Source organism: Sus scrofa, chromosome 10, assembly GCF_000003025.6.
Source record: "Sus scrofa isolate TJ Tabasco breed Duroc chromosome 10, Sscrofa11.1, whole genome shotgun sequence".
In the NCBI taxonomy this organism is placed as follows: Eukaryota; Metazoa; Chordata; class Mammalia; order Artiodactyla; family Suidae; genus Sus; species Sus scrofa.
The window spans coordinates 45,142,838-45,160,834 of NC_010452.4; the positions used below are offsets into that span (position 1 = coordinate 45,142,838).

A 17,997-nucleotide genomic window follows, 5' to 3' on the forward strand; every position below is an offset into this window, starting at 1 on the left:
ATCTTTGTGTGTGTGTGTGTGGTCTTTTTATCTTCTTAGGGCCGCATCCACGGCCTATGGAGGTTCCCAGGCTAGGGGTCCAGTTGGAGTGTAGCCACCGGTCTACACCACAGCCACAGGAATGCAGGATCCTAGCCACATCTGCGACGTACATCACAGCTCATGGCCACGCTGGATCCTTAACCCACTGAGCGAGGCCAGAGATCGGACCCACATCCTCGTGGATGCTAGTTGGGTTCGCTAGCCGCGGAGCCACAACAGGAACTCCTGATATTTCATTGTAACCCCTTCAAAACTTACCATGTTATTAACACATTTATGACTACTGCTTAAAAATACCTGTCTAGGAAGTTCCCGCTGTGGCACTGTGGGTTAAGGATGTGGCGTTGCTGCAGCTGTGGCTCGGATTTAATCCCTGGCCCAGGGACCTTCCATATGCTGTTCATGTGGCCGTTAAAAAAAAAAAAAAAGAAGTTCCCATTGTGGCTCAGCAGGTTAAGAACCTGAACCTGCCACCAGCCCATGTCTGCCCCGTGCACATGGGCTCACATGCAGGGAGCTGTCAGGGCTACATTAAAACGGCGTGTGTGGATCAAACCATGTTCACTTCTTTTGGAGAGACTTTTCCCTCTTTCTATAACCGTTATCATCCTGAAACAGTTTTTGGGTTTGATCCTTGGCCTCATTCATTGGTTTAAGTATCTGATGTTGCTGCAAGCTGCGGTGTAGGTGGCAGGTTTGGCTCAGATCCCACGTTGCTGTGGCTGCGGCGTAGGCTGGCAGCTGTAGCTTTGATTTGACCCCTGGCCCAGGAACTTCCATATGTCGCAGGTGCAGCCCTAAAAAGGAAAAGAAACATTTCCGATCATGAATTGGCTTTTCTCCTGATGCCATCTCTGGTGGAAACTGTTGAATAGGTTGTAGCTGGGAATTCCTTGGTCCTACCCTCCAGGCCCTTCAGGCGGCCCTGTGAGCCTTAAGCCCTCCCTCAAAAATAATGTACCACCAGTTACTCTGTTCCTGAGGTTATACTGCCCTTCTAGAAAAAAATCTCTTGTGAGTTCTCTTTCCTTTTCTCATGAGGACTCTGAGTATCCTTTTATTTCTTTGATACACAGAGCTGCAAAGTTTCTCAAGCTACGGCTATTTGCTTTTGTGCTCCAAAATAACACAATTTTTCTTTTGGCTTTTTTTTTTTTTTTAGGGTTGCACCCACAGCATATGGAAGTTCCCAGCCTAGGGGCTGAATTGGAGCTGGAGCTGCTGGCCTCTGCAGACACAGCAATGCAGGATCTGCACCACGTCTTTGACCTACACCACAGCTCATGGCCATGCTGGATGCTTAACCCACTGATCAAAGCCAGGGATGAAACCCACATCCTCATGGATACTAATCAGCTTCCTTACTGCTGAGCCACAACGGGAACTCTCGAAAATAACACGGTTTTAAAAAACACCTTTGACCCAGTTTTGTTTGAAAAAGTCCCTCACATGAGTCTGAAGGTTTGAAAGAGGCCAGTGCTTCTCCATGAGGATGTAAGCAACACAAGAGCAGGGACCTGCTCTTGGTTCTCTGCTCCATCCCCAGTGCCTCCCACATGCTAGGAACCAGTAGGTACTCCAGGGATTAACTGAATGAATTAATGAAACGAGAACCTCAGATCACAAGGCTACAAGCAAGCCCACTGGGGCTTCTGCCCAGAGCTGTGCTGTCCACTGTGGATGCTACGCGCCATACCTCATGTGTTTAGTAACTGCACGTGGCTTGTGGCTACCTTGCGCGTGTGTGTGGGGAAAATGCAGAGCATTTCCATAGGCCCGAAAACTTTGGGGGGCAGCATCAGTCTATAGGAAAAGCATTCACCTGATTCCGTGGAACACAGGCAGTTTCACCCATCCTGTCCCATCTTCTGAAGTTCCGTGGTTGCTGTCCAAGGTCTTGAGGCATTTGTACAGATTTTAAGGGCTGCAGAGCAACTGGGCACCAACTCTGTACTGAGTTATGTGTCATCAAGTTCTGCTTAAGGAGCAGGCTAAGGATCAAGAGAAGATGTTCCCAAACATTTTAAAGGCAAAAACGCCTTCTTTCCTGATGAAAGATTCTGAATGGTGATTGCCAAGCATCAGCCTTTGCATGCGTGGTTCATGGGGGAGCTTTTGCAGAACACAGATACCCGCTCCCTCCCTGACCTGCTGAATCACGTCTCTATGCGCGAGATTGATTCTTGGTAATTTGGTAGAACTCACTTACTGCTTGTGATGTGTGTCCTTGATAGGTGTGACGAGGAGAAATGAGAAAAAAAAATGTCATTTGGTTGTTTTATTTCACTTTTCAAGCAATGAAGTAACATAGGGTGTTGGATGAATCAGTGATTTCTATCAGCTGATATTTTGGTAGAAAAATACCTAGTTGAACCCACACACATCTTATCTACATATTTTTAAATCTCACGGTGATTATCCTATTTAAATGCTGCATGTAGTCATATTTGTCTAATATGTCTGTTATACCCTTCAATACCAAATTATATATTTTTTCTTTAGGACTAGAATTGAGGAGAAAGTCTTTACATGAGTTTATTTTTTGCTGCCATACCTGGAAAAGCTTCATCTCAGCATCTGCCTGCTGGCAGTTTTCCCAAACTGCAGGCAGATACTTAGCTGGAAATGAATGGTAAACCTCTGTCTAAACTCAAGATGAAGACGGTGTATTATTTATTTTGGGACAGTGATTTTTTTTTAAAGTCAAGAGTACTATAATAGAAAGGTAATAATAGCTATATAATAATATGTATTAAGGCCTCATATGCCAAGGCACTATGTTAAAGTGTTTTTCCCGCATTAACTCCAGTAATTGCTAAGACTAATATTGGGAACTTTTCTTTTGTTTTCAGTTTAAATCTTTTTTTTTTTTTTTTGCATTTTAGGGCCACATGTGCAGCATATGGAAGTTCCCAGGCTCGGGGTCAAATCGGAGCTGCAGCTGCCAGCCTACACCACAGCCACAGCCACATAGAATCCAAGCCACGTCTTTGACTTACACCATAGTTTATGGCAATGCCAGATCCTTAACCCACTGAACAAAGCCAGGGATCGAACCCTCATCCTCGTGGATACTGGTTGGGATCATTACTGCTGAGCCACAGTGGAAACTCCTAATTTTTAGTTTGTACTGACATATATTTGATGTTGTGTTAGTTTCACGTGTACAGCGAAGTGAATTAGTTATACACATATGTATATCCATTTTTTTTCACATTCTTTTCCTGCATAGGTTATTACAAAATATTGAGGAGTTCTTGTGCTCTACAGCAGGTCTTTGTTGGTTATCTATTTTATACACAGTAGTGTGTGTCTGTTAGTCCCAGATTCCTAGTTTATCCTTCTCTCTTACTTTCCCCTTTTCATAGCTCTAAGTTTGTTTTCTATGTCTGGCTGGTCTGTTTCTGTTTTTGTAAATAGATTCGTTTGTATCATTTTTTAGATTCCACCTGTAAGTGATATATGGTATTTGTCTTTCTCCGTAGAGGCAAGGAATCTGAGGCTTAGAAAGCGTTGGTGACATGTCCATAGCGACACAGTTCATCACAGAGGCAAGATTTGAACCTGTTTTCCAGGTCTGTGCTCCTGGCCACTCCTTCCCATCTGTGTGCCAGTAAGAGGAGTCCTAGAAAGCGGATTCCAAGTGTGAGCAAAACAGCACACCTGCTGGCTTCCCCAGACGGTGTCAGGAGGAGAGGAGGTCCAGTATGTCCAGTGGCATGGCCAGCTGTGTGGGTGTGTGAGCGGCAATGGGGCTAGAATAGCACTCTGCAAAGTGCAGAGGAGGTGACCTCTGGGCAGGGCACTGCCATTCTGCTCCTCATTTCAGCAACTGCAGTTGCACTTTTGCTCTGGAGTCCCCCTGCCCCCCAGCATCCCAGGAACCATCCAGCCACAGTAGGAATGTCTTTTGTGTGTCTCTGTGCTCCCCAGCTCAGGTGGCCTCTGGTGCTGCCCTCGCTGGTGGCTGAGCAGTGCCAGGACCTGTGTACTTGCACCTTATGACAGTCAGTCCCTGCAGTCCCTCCACTGGCTGCGGGGTTACTTTTGGATGGGTTTTTTTGGCTGCCCCCACAGCATGCAGAAGTTCCTGGCCCAGGGATGGAACCCACAGCACAGCAGTGACAGTGCCAGATCCTTTAACCACTAGACTACCGGGAAACTCCTGGATATATTTTAAAAGGGAGATAGTGATCCCCCTTCTGTATGTTCATCCATACATGTCTGAATAAACATGGTAAGTGCTTTTGAGACTTACGTGGAATTTCCTTTAACAGTAAATTTGCGAGTCCCCTGGTGGCCAGAGGTTAAGGATTCAGCATTGTCACTGCTGTGGCTCGGGTTTGATTGCCAGCCTGGAAACCTCCACATGCTGTGGACATGCTCCCCACCACCCCCAGAAAAAAACAACTGTAAATATGGAGTCTGTTAACTTGGAATCTTATTGGTAAGAATATTGGAACCAAGCCAGGAACCCCCCATGAATTCTGACTTGTTTTGTTTCCTGGGAACTAGGAACATAACCTTTTTTTCTTTTTTTCTTTCTTTCTTTTTTGTTTTTTTGTCTTTGTAGGGCCGCACCCGCGGCATATGGAGGTTCCCAGGCTAGGGGTCCAATGAGAGCTGTAGCCACCAGCCTATGCCCCAGCCACAGCAGTGCCCAGATCTGAGCCACGTCTGCGACCTGTACCACAGTTCAGGGCAATGCCGGATCCTTAACCCACTGAGTGAGGCCAGGGATCAAACCTGCATCTTGATGGATGCTAGTCAGATTCCTTTCCTCTGAGCCACGACGGGAACTCCCTACTTTTCCAATAACGTGAAATTCACTTCTCCAACATCTGTTCACTGAGTCCCTACTTCATGTTTGATTTCTGAGGTGGGGGGGATACACCAGGAGACGAAACACCCCTTAGGACGTTTTAGTGGCCGCGGAAGGGGGGGAATAAATGGATAGAAAGCACGAAGAATAATGTTAAATGCCTTGGGGAGAAAATAAGAATGGAAGAGAGTATTGAGATGGAGGAGGGGTGCTGTTACTCTCTCCGAGGTTTTAGTGGGGGCGGGAGGGATAGCTGGATAGCTGGATGGAAAGCGTAAGAGATGATGTTACATGCCCTGGGAAAAAATAACAGTGGAAGAGCGTGTTGACTTTGGGGGGAAGGTGGTGTACCTTGGAGACAGCAAAGAACGCCTCATCCTAAGTTGGTGCCATTTAGTCAGAGACCTGAGGGAGGCAGGGGCTCTTCCTAGCAGAGCGTGTAGCTGAAAATGTGGCTTCTGTACACTGGCACCAATTATGTCTCGAAGACAGAGTTTTGAGGAAGAGAAAGAACAGCTTTCTCCAGGCAAAGGAGGACCTAGCAGGCTAGTGCTTAAAACTATGTCCCGACTTCAGAGGGGATGGCAAGGGGTTTTATAGGTTTAGCTCAGAAGACAGGGTTATTGATTAAAAGTGTCTATGCTCTTCTTCATCCATAGATCATCTCAGAGTCGTCATATCTGGCGTCAGTGGGTCTGGTGATGGTTTCCGGTTGTCTTTGGGGTTATTGTGCCTTGATCTTCTCTCTGGAATTCATTGCTCACAGGGAAGGGGTGATAGGGGTGTTGCAATTACAAAAGAAAACACTACGTGCAATGTAACTCTAACTGGAAAGGAACCATTAGTAAAAGAAAGCAGTCAATCACGGAAGAGATCCTTTGTGAACAGCCAGACACGGGTACCATATAACTCTAACCAGAAGGTAAATATTAGTAGTAAGTCAGGGGGCCAAAGTGTAACATCGTGGAGACTGGTTTAACTAGTTTTTTTAGCTGTAACACTCTTTCCTGGTCATTAACTCTAAGTCAGCCTTTTGAGACTGAGGGGAAGCTTGGGGGGCTAAAGGAAAGGCCTTTTACTTCAAAATACAAAGATTTAGGGTCTGGTACATGGTTTCAGGGGCATGACAGGTGCACAGGTCCTGGAATGGGCTTGCTTGGGGAACAGCAGCAAGAAGACTAGTGTGGCTGGAAGCAACTGAGGGAGGGGGAGAGTTGGAGGAGGTGGGGGACTAGATCCCAGGGGTTGTGGGGTGTGGTGCAGACTTTGGCTTTCACTCCGAGGGAGGTGGGTGGGAGGCTGAAGAATGGCGCCCCCCCCACCACTTTAATCCTTGGAATTGGGGAATATGCCACCTTGTATGGTAAAGGGACTTGGCAGATGCGATGTTGCCTGTTGAGATGGGATTTCCCTGGATTACAGGGTGGGCTCAGGGCAGTTGTGAGGGCCCTCGGGAGGGTCAGGGACAGTAGCAGAAGACAAGATGCAGAATCCAGAGTTGGAGTCATGCAAGGAAGGGAACCTGAGCGGAGGAATGTAGGCAGCCTCCGTAAGCTCAAAGAGGCAAGGATGTGGCTCTCCCCCGAAACCTCCAGAAGGAAGCAGCCCTTTTGCATTTATCCAGGTGGTGGCAGCGGTCAGATCCTGGGCCTGTTTCAGAGACAGACCTACCAGGAATTGGCTGTGGTTTAGATGAGGAGGAAAGAACAGAGGGATGAAGGTTTCAGGGGAACCAAAAGGATGGGGGCAGGTCCCGCTGGGGTGCAGTGGGATCGGCGGCGGCAGTTGGGAAGCGCTGGGATGAAGGTTTGTTCCTGGCTCAGCACAGTGGATTGAGGATCCAGTGTTGCTGAAGCCGTGGCTTCAGTCGTCATTGTGGCTCAGATATGATCCCTGGCCTGGGAACTCCATATGCCCCGGGGGTAGCCAAAAAAGAAAAAAATAAATAAACAATAAAAGGATGAGGAAGATGGTGGAGAGGGTTGGTTAGGGAGATAGAGGGGAGCTGGTCATGAGCTGAGTTTGGGTACCTCAAAGTCTGAGATGCTTTTTGCATATCTAATTGAGGTGGCAGCTGAATGTTAGAATCTGGACTTCAGAAGAGAGGCCTGGGCTGCACGTATAATTGTGGGCACCATTAGAATAAAGGATGAAGCTCCCATTGTGGCTCAGCGGAAACAAATGCAGCTGGTATCCATGAGGATGCAGGTTTGATCCCTGCCCTCACTCAGTGGGTTAAGGATCCGGTGTTGCTGTGAGCTGCGGTGTAGGTCGCAGACTCGGCTCGGATCCAGGGTTGTTGTGGCTGTCGTATAGGCTGGTAGCTGTAGCTCCTTTTGGACCCCTAGCCTGGAAACCTCCATATGCTGCAGGTGTGGCCCTAAAAAAAAAAATGTCATGCCACAGATTGGATGAGATCCCTTGGACATGACCGTAGGGGGTAGAAGATAGAGCCATGAAGCACCTGGTTCCTAAACACCTAAACACCAGAAGGAAGGACCGGGGACCTTGAAGGGCTGGGCTGGCTCTTAGACCAAGTCAGGGAATGTGGTCTCCCCTCTTTGTCCCTGTGATGACTCCCCAGTGTGAACGCACTGGGAATGCTTTGGCTTCTTAGGAAAAATGTTTTTCCCGAAGCAGGCGGTGAACTCAGCTCGTGAAGGGGTGCAATCGACATGCTTGAAATCTCCTGAACCTGCCTGAATCCCAGACTCTCTTTTGCACCAGAATATTCAGCCCCAGCCCATCTCTCCTCCTGAAAAGCAGCAGTATGACTCACTGAAGTGTCTCCCTCTTTTAATTAGTGGAAGGATGGGGCAGAGCAGTGGAGGCAAGGCCTACATCAGTGGGGGAGGGGAAGGCGAGCGAGGCCTCCTGGCCAATCCTCAGGACGGATGCAGCCCCAGGGTGAACAGCCTCAGGGTGATTTCAGAGCCGGTGTGGGGGCTCTGTTCTGATTTTGCATTTTCCTCCTTCACACCTGAGCCTTAGGGGTCTTAAGCGCCGAAGATGGGAAATGGATGTTTATCATGATTTCTTTGCCGAGCTTTCCAGGATTCAGTTCCTTGTACTCAGTGGCACCATTTCTGGTTTTTTTGGCTGCTTGGCAGTCATGGGACCTCTTCTGCATTTGTCACCAAGCTAATTGCCTTTGGAGAAGGAAATAGCATTGGTCAGCCAGGCATGCAGCAAAGCGACCTGTTTTTTTGATGTCAGAACCTTACCCACACCCATTTTTGCAGCCCAGGGGAGGGATGTGTGCATTGGTACATGTAACTGGGGCTAGCTGCCTTAGGATCCTGCTCTGTACGCCACTAACCAGTCGCAGGATTTTAAATTATTACAAATAACGTTGTTATTTATTTTCTTTTTTTCTTTTTAGGGCTGCACCTGTAGCATATGAAAGTCCCCAGACCAAGGGTTGAATTCGACCTGCAGCTGCCGGCCTTCAGCGCAGCCACAGCAGGGCGGGATCTGAGCCACATCGGTGACCTAGGCCGCAGCTCACGGCAATGCTGGATCCTTAACCCACTGAGTCAGGCCAGGGATTGAACCCCCTTCCTCATGGATACTAGTCAGGTTCTTAACCCACTGAGCCACAGTGGGAGCTCTCAGTAGCAGTTTTTATCACAGAAATACGAGACGTGTGCGTAGCCTTTCTAGCATATTTGTGAAGCTCAGGAACAAATGTTGCTCCTGTTGGGAGAGAAGGTGGGTCTTGAATTGTGAGTCGCCCTGGAATTGTATTCTCCAGAACAAATAGAAATTAAGAAAGAGTGGGTATACTTCTCTGGATCCTTCCAGTTAGACCTCTTAATCCTTTTCTTCAGGGTGTCGAGAAGCTAAAGAAAAACGCGTTATCTCCTGGGGCAGGAGAGAAGGAAATGCAGTCCTCTCTTTTGGGTCAGTGAAGTCCCTGGTTTATGCACGTCTTATCACTTCCTGTTGTCACGCTGTCAGGTGATGGCCAGTTATCCAGAGGGTGAAAACGTGTTTTAATTCACATAGTAGTTCATAGAGGCTGGTCTCTTCATCACGAGGCTTCAGGTCACATCTCCCTCGCCCCATTCCTTGTTCTGTGGACAAGTTACCTTACCTCCTGTGCCTGGTGTATAATGAAGACAACAGTAGCCCCTCCTCAGAGTGTTATTGTGAGGATTGCAAGAGTAATACACACACACACACACCCCCAGGGCCTTTTTCCTACCACTAAACGTTGACGGTTCAGAGGCTGAGCACCTGTTGAGAAGCAGTGACCAAGAAGGTCGGAAGCCAGCCTCCATCCCATGCTTTGACGGGTTGGAGAAAAGAAAGGCCAAGACCTGGCTTCCTGGAGGAAAGGTGAGAAAAAGCAAGGAGGGGTCAGAAGGGACCTGCAGGGGAGGAGAAGTGGGGAGGAGAGAGGATTCCACCCAGCGAATGCTCGGGGCAGGGAAGAGGTCTGGCAGGAAGGGTTTCAAGCCCATCTTCCTAATTGTCCTGGTACACATTTAATTTCATGAATGATCTTCCAGGCTCTGCTTTTTTTTTTTTTTTTTTTCCTTTTTGTTTGGTCTTTTTAGGGCAGCACCCGCAGCATGTGGAGGTTCCCAGGCTAGGGGTCCAGTCAGAGCTCTCTCCCTCCCTTCCTGCCTCCATCCTGCCAGGCTTTTGTTCCCCTTGCCTCCCTCCCTCCCTCATTCCCACCCTCTCTTCCTCCTTCCCTACCTTCTTCTAAGTCTTTACTTTTGTGTGTCTTTTGTAAGACTGAGAACTTGTGCCGAAGTATCGAATGCTTTGTAGCACCTGCTCTAGCTCACTTCTTCCTCCCATGGGAAGATCTGAAACTGCCTCCCTGCAAGAGATGACTCCCTTTTCCAGTTGTTTAATTTCTCACTCTCTTATGTCACCATTTGTGGCACTCACTGCTCTTTTCATTGATGACTTTTTTCTTCTCCCAGAGCTCTTCATAACCATTGTTCTCATTGTTTTCATTTTTTTTTTTTGTCTTTTGTCTTTTTTGTTGTTGTTGTTATTGTTGCTATTTCTTGGGCCACTCCCTCGGCATATGGGGGTTCCCAGGCTAGGGGTTGAATCGGAGCTGTAGCCACCGGCCTACGCCAGAGCCACAGCAACGCGGGATCCGAGCCGCGTCTGCAACCTACACCACAGCTCACGGCAACGCCGGATCATTAACCCACTGAGCAAGGGCAGGGACCGAACCTGCAACCTCATGGTTCCTAGTCGGATTCGTTAACCACTGCGCCACGACGGGAACTCCTGTTTTCATTTTTTTGCTGTTACTATGTGCATACCCTGTAATCCTTCTGTCACTTGTCTACACACTAGTAACTCATACTTGAAGCACACTATATCAATCTGCCTTCCTAAATCTTTTCTTTTTCTTTTTTTTTTTCTTTGTTGCTTTTCAGGGTCACATTCGAGGCATATGGAGGTTCCCAGGCTAGGGGTCCAGTCAGAGCTACAGCTGCCAGCCTACACCACAGCCTCAGCAACACCAGATCCGAGCTGCATCTGTGACGTACTCCACAGCTCACGGCAACGCCGGATCCTTAACCCCCTGAGCAAGGCCAGGGATTGAACCCAATCCTCGTGGATCCTACCCTGTTGGGTTCGTTAACTGCTGAGCCACCATGGGAACTCCTAAATCGTTCTATTTTGATTATAAATTTAAAACAATAAAGATCTAGAGTGTAAAATCAGACTCTTCTGGAGCTGGGCAAACTAAGCTCTCATGTGATATCTTTTAACTCTTAAGAAAGGATGTAATAGCAGTTATTAACCATCTCCAGAATAATCAGATACCAAGGACATAATAAGTTAAAAAATCTTTTTTTAGTCTAGATTCTCTGTTCTGGATGATTATCTGCTCTGACCCAAAGCAGCTTTATGTTGTTAGCAGAATTGGGTTTCTCTGCCTGAATCCTGTCACTTGTGAAGTTGTACAGAGGGGTCACGGTCTGTCTGAGTAGGTTGAGACGTAGTACTGCTAAACTGGCCCTCTTTTCTCCTCTTCTCCTTGGTATTGTTGACGTCTCCATCTTAAGACTTACGACTGAAGTCAACACATGGGATAGCATGGTTGAGAACATGCCAGGTAGTGTCCCCTGGCCTGGGTGACACCCTTGTCCCCACACATCCCAAGACAGGTGACCCTTAACAAGCCACTTACATGTTAATCACTGGCCATAGCTGCTGGCAGCTGGCTTTTCGCCAACTGGGGCACCATTTCCAGGTCACAAGGTCCTCACTGGGGCCTTTGAAGATTCCTGGTTAGGAGTTCTCCTGTGGCTTAGTGGGTTAAGAACCCAGCCTAGTCTCCGTGAGGTTTCAGGTTCAATCCCTGGCCTCGCTCAGTGGATTAAGGATCTGGCACAGCTGCAAGCTGCAGAGTAGGTGGCAGATGTGGCTCCAGTCTGGTGTGGCTGTGCCTGTGGTGTAGGCCAGCAGCTGCAGTTCCCATTTGACCCCTGGCTCCAGGAACTTCCATATACCATATGCCCCATGTGCAGCCATTAAAAATAAAAAAAAGATTCCTGGTTAAACAGAAATGAAGAAATTACATTAACAGGGTTATACAGTGTTTTCTCTATTTCATTTTCCTTTTAAAATTCATAAGATATAAAAAAATAACAGCGGGAGCTCCAGAGCTCTGAGAGGTCGATACTAATCTGCTGAGGTCACATGGCGCGTTGGACAGGGAGCCAGGGCATAGAACTCCGGCCACATCCACCATCACTACCCCAGGCTCTGCAGGGTGGGACCATTTACTGCTCGTCTTGTGCCTGTTCTAGAACAAAGTGTGCTATAAATTAGTATGTATCTAAAAGTAGCATCTTATGAAAAAAAGATGCTATAGATTAGGTATGAACAAAGACACAGCTCAGAAGACGAAATTGTCAGTCTGTGAAACGGTTAGCTGCCCAGCCCACAACACCTTAGCTGAATAAGCGGTAAATGGCAAGTACTTTCCTACAAAACTGTAAACAGTGTCACTTGTACAGAACTGACTTTGTCACTTGATCATGAATAATTGTTTTTTCCTTTTTATTGCTGCATCTGCAGCATATAGAAGTTCTCAGGCTAGGGGTCGAATTGGAGCTGCAGCTGCCAGCCTACACCACAGCCACTGCAACACCAGATCTGAGCCGGTGCATATGTGACCTTTACTGCAGCTTTTAGCAATGCTGCATCCTTATCCCACTGATCGAGGCCAGGGATTGAACCTGCATCGTCACAGATACTGTGTCAGGTTCTTAATCCGCTGACCCACAGCGGGAGCTCCCGATCATAAACATTTTTGAAATTAACTTTTTTTTTTTTTTTTTAAGCTGTGCACACAGCAAGTGGTAGTTCCTGGGCCAGGGAACTTGATCCCTAACAGTGACAGCAGCAGATCTGTAACCTGTAGGCCACCTGGGAACTCCTGAAGTTACTTTAAAGTTAGGCAAATGTTCAGAAATACTCATGTTTTTACACAAAATACCATAATTTACAGAATGGTTTCACGGACTTTATCTCAGTTGTATACTGGAGACATGGAGAGCTTTTGGGCAGACTTTTTTTTTTTTTTTTTGCTCTTTCAGGGCCATATCTTTGGCACACGGAGGTTCCCAGGCTAGGGGTCGAATCAGAGCTGTAGCCGCTAGCCTACACCACAGCCACGGCAAAGCCAGATGTGAGCCGAGTCTGCAACCTACACCACAGCTCAACGGCAACGCTGGATCCTTAACCCACTGAGCGAGGCCAGGGATGGAAACCTGCATCCTCATGGGTCCTGGTCAGCTTCGTTTCTGCTGTGCTTCAATAGGAACTCTTTTGGCTGCTTTTTAAAGACATTGAAAGTAGGGTGTCTAGGGAGATTGGTGATTTGCCCAAAGCGACATTATCGACATGGCTTGTTATTGACAGAATGAGATTTTCCATTCAGATCTTTTGCCTTCAAAAATAAGGAATATACATTTCTCCCAGTGTATATCCATAAATGTATTGCTACTGAGCCTGTAAAAAGGCATCATTTATCATTAGATGACAGCAGGAGTTCTGAACATGTGCCTTAATTTTATTCTTTGGAAAAATAAAATGTGAGGGATAGAGAAATCTTTACCTGGGTTTGAATTTTGCCTCAAGTTATATTACTTGCGCTTAACATTTTATATCTGTGTTAATATTCCTTTTGCCATTCTTCACCAAAAAACAATATCTCCTAATCTTTGATTCCCGATCTTCATTGATCAGCAAAAAAAAAAAAAAAAAGACTCCTGTCCGGTTTTCCTACATGATGTATATATATTTTTTAACAAGTTTCATTTTATATATTCTGTTTCTGTGCATCTTTAGCCTCGGAAAAATGCTTTAAGTGTGGATTTTAAAAATGCTAAGCGAATTATATTTCTGCCTGGTGAGTTACTACTTTCAAGGGGGTGGGAAGTTGCTGCACATAAAACGTTCCCGTTCTGTATTATAAATTTCAGGAAGCCCAGTGTCAGTTTGGGTGTGATTGAACACGTGCATCAATCTGTGTTAACACCGGCTGGGACAGCACGCCCCTGTTTCCAGTGGACTCACCTTTGATTTAATAGGACACTGAATGCATTCTGGCCCTGGGAGAAATGCCGGCAGTGCTAAGCTTCCGGATTTAATTTTTTTTTTTTTTTTTTTAATTTCAAAGGCATATCTGTAAATACAGTTCCTATCACCTGAATACATATATAATACCTTACATTTATATAGCATCCCCCACCCTGCCCCAAGCTTCTCCTATGTATTAGCCCCAATAAAAGAGAATAAAACAAACAGAAAAAACAGGTCATGCTCCACAGAGCCTGATGGGAATGGGACTATATGGGGAAGTGTAGAGCTTCTTGTGGTGGGGTTAGGGTTCGGGAAGGGGTCAAGTGCAGGAGGGCGTGCTCCGTAGTGTCACCTCCAGAAGTTTAGAGAGAGACCTCAAACGATGCCTTGTCATCACTCGTCATGACCTAGCCTTTCTTTGTGTTTATTTAGACCTTTCTGGGCTCCATGATGTTTTCAACTCATAGTTTCCTAAGTTGACGACTTCATAGAAAGCATCTCATGATGCCATTGGTACTTCTGGAAGGTTTTTGCAAGTAACCTGCTTTCTCATATTGGCAGATGAGCCCAGGCTGTCGCTCAGCGTACTTGAGCGGTTGTGACAGGCCTCGGTATGCTCCCTCTTGCCTCCTGTACTTGCCGTTTTAAGAAGAATGGCTCTTTAGGCAGGTTTACTCCTAGGTATTTTATTCTTTTGGATGTGATGGTAAACGGGATTGCTTCCCTGATTTCTTTTTCTGCTCCTTCATTGTTAGTGTATAGAAATGCCGTCAATTTCTGTGTATTAATTTTGTATCCTGCGACTTCGCCAAATTCACGGATGAGCTCAAACAGTTTTCTGGTAGAGTCTTTAGGATTCTCTAGGTATAGTGTCATGTCATCTGCAAATAGGGATAGTTTCACTTCTTCCTTTCCAATGTGGATTCCTTTTATCTCTTTTACTTCTCTGGTTGCTGTGGCTAGGACTTCCAAAACTATGTTGAGGAGTAGTGGTGAGAGCGGACATCCTTGTCTTGTTCCTGAGCTCAGCGGGGAATTCTTTCAGCTTTTCACCGTTGAGAATGATGTTTGCTTTCACTAACATGTGGAATCTGACAAAAGGACAGACTAAACTTCTTTGCAGAACAGATACTGACTCACAGACTTTGAAAAACTTAGGGTTTCCAAAGGAGACAGTTTGGGGGGTGGGGGGATGTGCTGGGGTTGTGGGATGGAAATCCTATAAAATTGGATTGTGATGATCAGTGTACAACTACAAATGTAATAAGTTCATTGAGTAATAAAAAATGACAATAAAAAAATAAAAAAGGAAAAAAAAATAAGAATGGCTCATCTCCTTGGACGGCCTGTGTCTCCCCTAACATGTCAGATTTGGCTGTCCGGTCTCATGGAGACATTCCTGTAATTTTGGAGGGTTGGGCAGGGTTGGGGAACTCCAGTGAATGACATAGACCTAATCCCTGCCCTTACAGAGGCACTCTTGGAGTTCCCATTGTGGCTCAGCGGGTTAAGAATCTGACTAGTCTCCCCAAGGATGCAGGTTCAGTCGCTGGCCTCACTCAGTGAGTTAAGGATCCGGTGTTGCTGCAAAATGCGGTGTAGTTCACAGATGTGGCTTGGATCTGGAGTTGCTGTGGCTGCGGTATAGGCCTGCAGCTGCAGCTCTGATTGATCTCAGGCCTGGATCTTCCAAATGCCACAGATGTGGCCCTAAAAAGAAAAAAAAATGGGGGAGGGGACTCTTGGAAAAAACAAGTAGACAAAGCATTGAAAGTAAGAGGGTGGAAATTACAGCTGATACCCAAATCTGCTAGCATGTCAGCTCCGGTGTTCCCTCACAGCTCCCATCCTGGAGGGAGTCCACTGCCCTCTTTTCTCACCTGTGTGGCCTTAGGAGCCTCCTCACTGGGTTTTCTGCTCCTGCCTGCCTTCGTGCAGTCCAGTTCTTCACACTGTGGTCAAGGTCATTTTATAAAATCAGAAGTTGGATTACATCACTCCTGGGATCAGAATTCTTTAATTCTCTGAAGCTCTAAGACCCTAGGTGTTCTGGCTTCCACGTTTCTTATGCTTCTCCCTCATTCACTTGGGGGCTGCTCTCACTGGCTTTCATCCAGTGCTTTAAGGTCTTTGCTCTCCGCTCGGAATTTTCATCTCCCAAATATTTGCAGAGCTGCTGATTTCGAGTACCAGTGCATGTGATTTTTTTTCTCAATGAGCTCTTTTCTGACCATCCTCTATGCCAGCACTTCCCTTCTTATTTTGTACTGTGACATGTTATTTTTCCATGCACAGGGCTTTTATTCAACAAATACTTATTCAGCACCAACTCTGTTATAGGTCCCTTGGGAAGTATCGGTGTCTATGGTGGGAGGGAGAAAAAAAGGCCTTGCCTTCATGGGGATTCACATCTGTGATCAGTTCAAATTAAATTTTGTGAATGATAGAAACATTTTCAATTAAAATAATTAGTCCAGCACTAATTTTTTTTTTTTCTCCTGTTGAAGCGTTGGTGCTTGTCAACAACCAGTTTACTCTGTGAGTATATTTCTGGGCTGTGTACCATGTTCCATTATCACACCTTTATAGCAGTACCATGTTGTCTTGATAATTGTAGCCTCCTGTAAATCCCCTTTTGCACAATTGTTTTGGCGATGCTGAATGCTTTCTACATGCTTATACATTTTAGAATCAAGCCTGCTTGGGTTTGATTGGAATTTGAATTAGATCAATTGGAAAGAATTTACATCTTAACAGTAGAGTTGTCCAGTATGTGGCATGGTGTATTTCTCCATATATTTAGGGTTTTTTTTAATTTTTGAAATTTTATTGTGGTAGAGTTGGTTTACAACGTTGTATTAGCTTCAGGTTTATGGCAAAGTGTATCTGTTATACATATATGTTTAGGTTTCTAAAGTTTCTCCCAGCACTGTAGTTTTTACTTACATGTATTTTTTTATAGTTATTTATTTTTTTTAGTTTTTAAAAGTTTTACTGGAGTATAGTTTATTTACAATGTTGTATTAGTTTCAGGTGTTCAGCACAGTGAATCAGTTATACAAATACATATGTCTCTTCTTTTCCCCTTATAGGTTATTACAGGACCTTGAGTTTATCATTGTTTTATGTTTTCTATGCCATTAAACTGAGGGGTTTTTTTAGTTGATAATATGCAGATATACAATTTTTTTGTAAAATGACCTTGGTTTCTATGGTTTTTCTTAATTTATTTGTCTTGTAAGGTCTTATAGGGTTGTTTTACTTTTTTGTTTGGCTCCCCCCCCCTTTTTTTTTCAGGGAGAGCATCTTCCCTAAGATGTTTTACATATACAATCATGTTTTATCCAGATAAAGATTGTTTCTTTTTTTCCAAATTATTATTTTCTATTTATTTTTCTTGTCATATTGCATTTGTAGGCCCTCCACTACAGTGTAGAATAGAAGCACTGAAAAGGCCTGTCTTTGCCTCATCTTAATTTTAGGGGGAAAGTATTATTGTTCCTCTTTAAATGGTTCCTTGCTGTAAGTCTTTACTTACTGTTTATCAGGTTGTGTTTCCTTCTAGTCCTAGTTTCCTCTGAGTTTTTAATGAGTGGATATTACATATACCCAAAGGCTTTTTTCTGCATCTCTTGAGTTGGTCACATGATCTCTCTCCTCTGGGAGGCAGCCTCCAGTGTGCCCCTCAGTGATCCTTGCCTTCTGGTGATCACACCCTTGTGTAGGCTCCTCTGATTGGTCTCTGTGACTAATAGCACATAAGAAATAATGTCGCTTCTGAGGTTAGATTATAAAAGGCACTGTAGCTTCCATTTTGGGTATACTTTCTTGTTCTTTCATTCTCTCTTGGATCACTTGCTCTTGGGAAAACCCAGCTACCATATTGTGAACAACCCTGGGAAGTGAATGGAAAAGTGGATCAGCCAGCCCCAGTCAGGTTATTAGAAGGCTGCAGCCCCAAACTTGCAGCTTGACTGGATCCTGAAAGATCCAAATCAGAACTGCCTAGTTAGGCCACTCCTAGATTCCTACCCTCAGAAATTGTGTAGAACAATAAATGTTAGTCGTGTTACGTTTTGGAGTACACAGCAGTAGATAAGTAATAAATCACATTTATTTGCCAACATGAATTACATTGTTTACCTGTTAAACCGGTCTTGCATTTTTATACTGAAGCCCACGTGATCATACTGTATTACCTGCCCTTTATTTGCTGACATGTTTATTGAGATAGAATTCATATACCATACACTTCACAGCGTTGAAGTATACAATTTAGTGTTTTTAGTATGTTCAAAGAATTGTACAGTGATTAGCACAATTTTAGAACTTTTTCATCAACTTTAAAACGAAGTGTAAACTTTAGCTATCACCCCTCACTTCCTCCCTCTTCCCAGGCCTAAGGGCTTTTCTTTTTGAAGATTATTTTGTCTCTTTTGGGTCGCTTGACTTTCCATATGAACTTTAGGATCAGCCTGTCACTTTCTACAAAGAATCCAAATGATATTCTGATTCAGATTGCATTGAATTTGCAGATTGCTTTGGGAGAATATCCCTAT

The 17,997-nt window shown here is 45.3% G+C and overlaps 1 protein-coding gene across 4 annotated transcripts in view; it reads left to right on the forward strand.

The window, feature by feature from the left end:
* RSU1 (Ras suppressor protein 1) overlaps window positions 1-17,997 on the forward strand; it is a 413,060-nt gene that overhangs the window by 63,824 nt on the left and 331,239 nt on the right. The gene's annotated exons all lie outside the window — the stretch shown is intronic.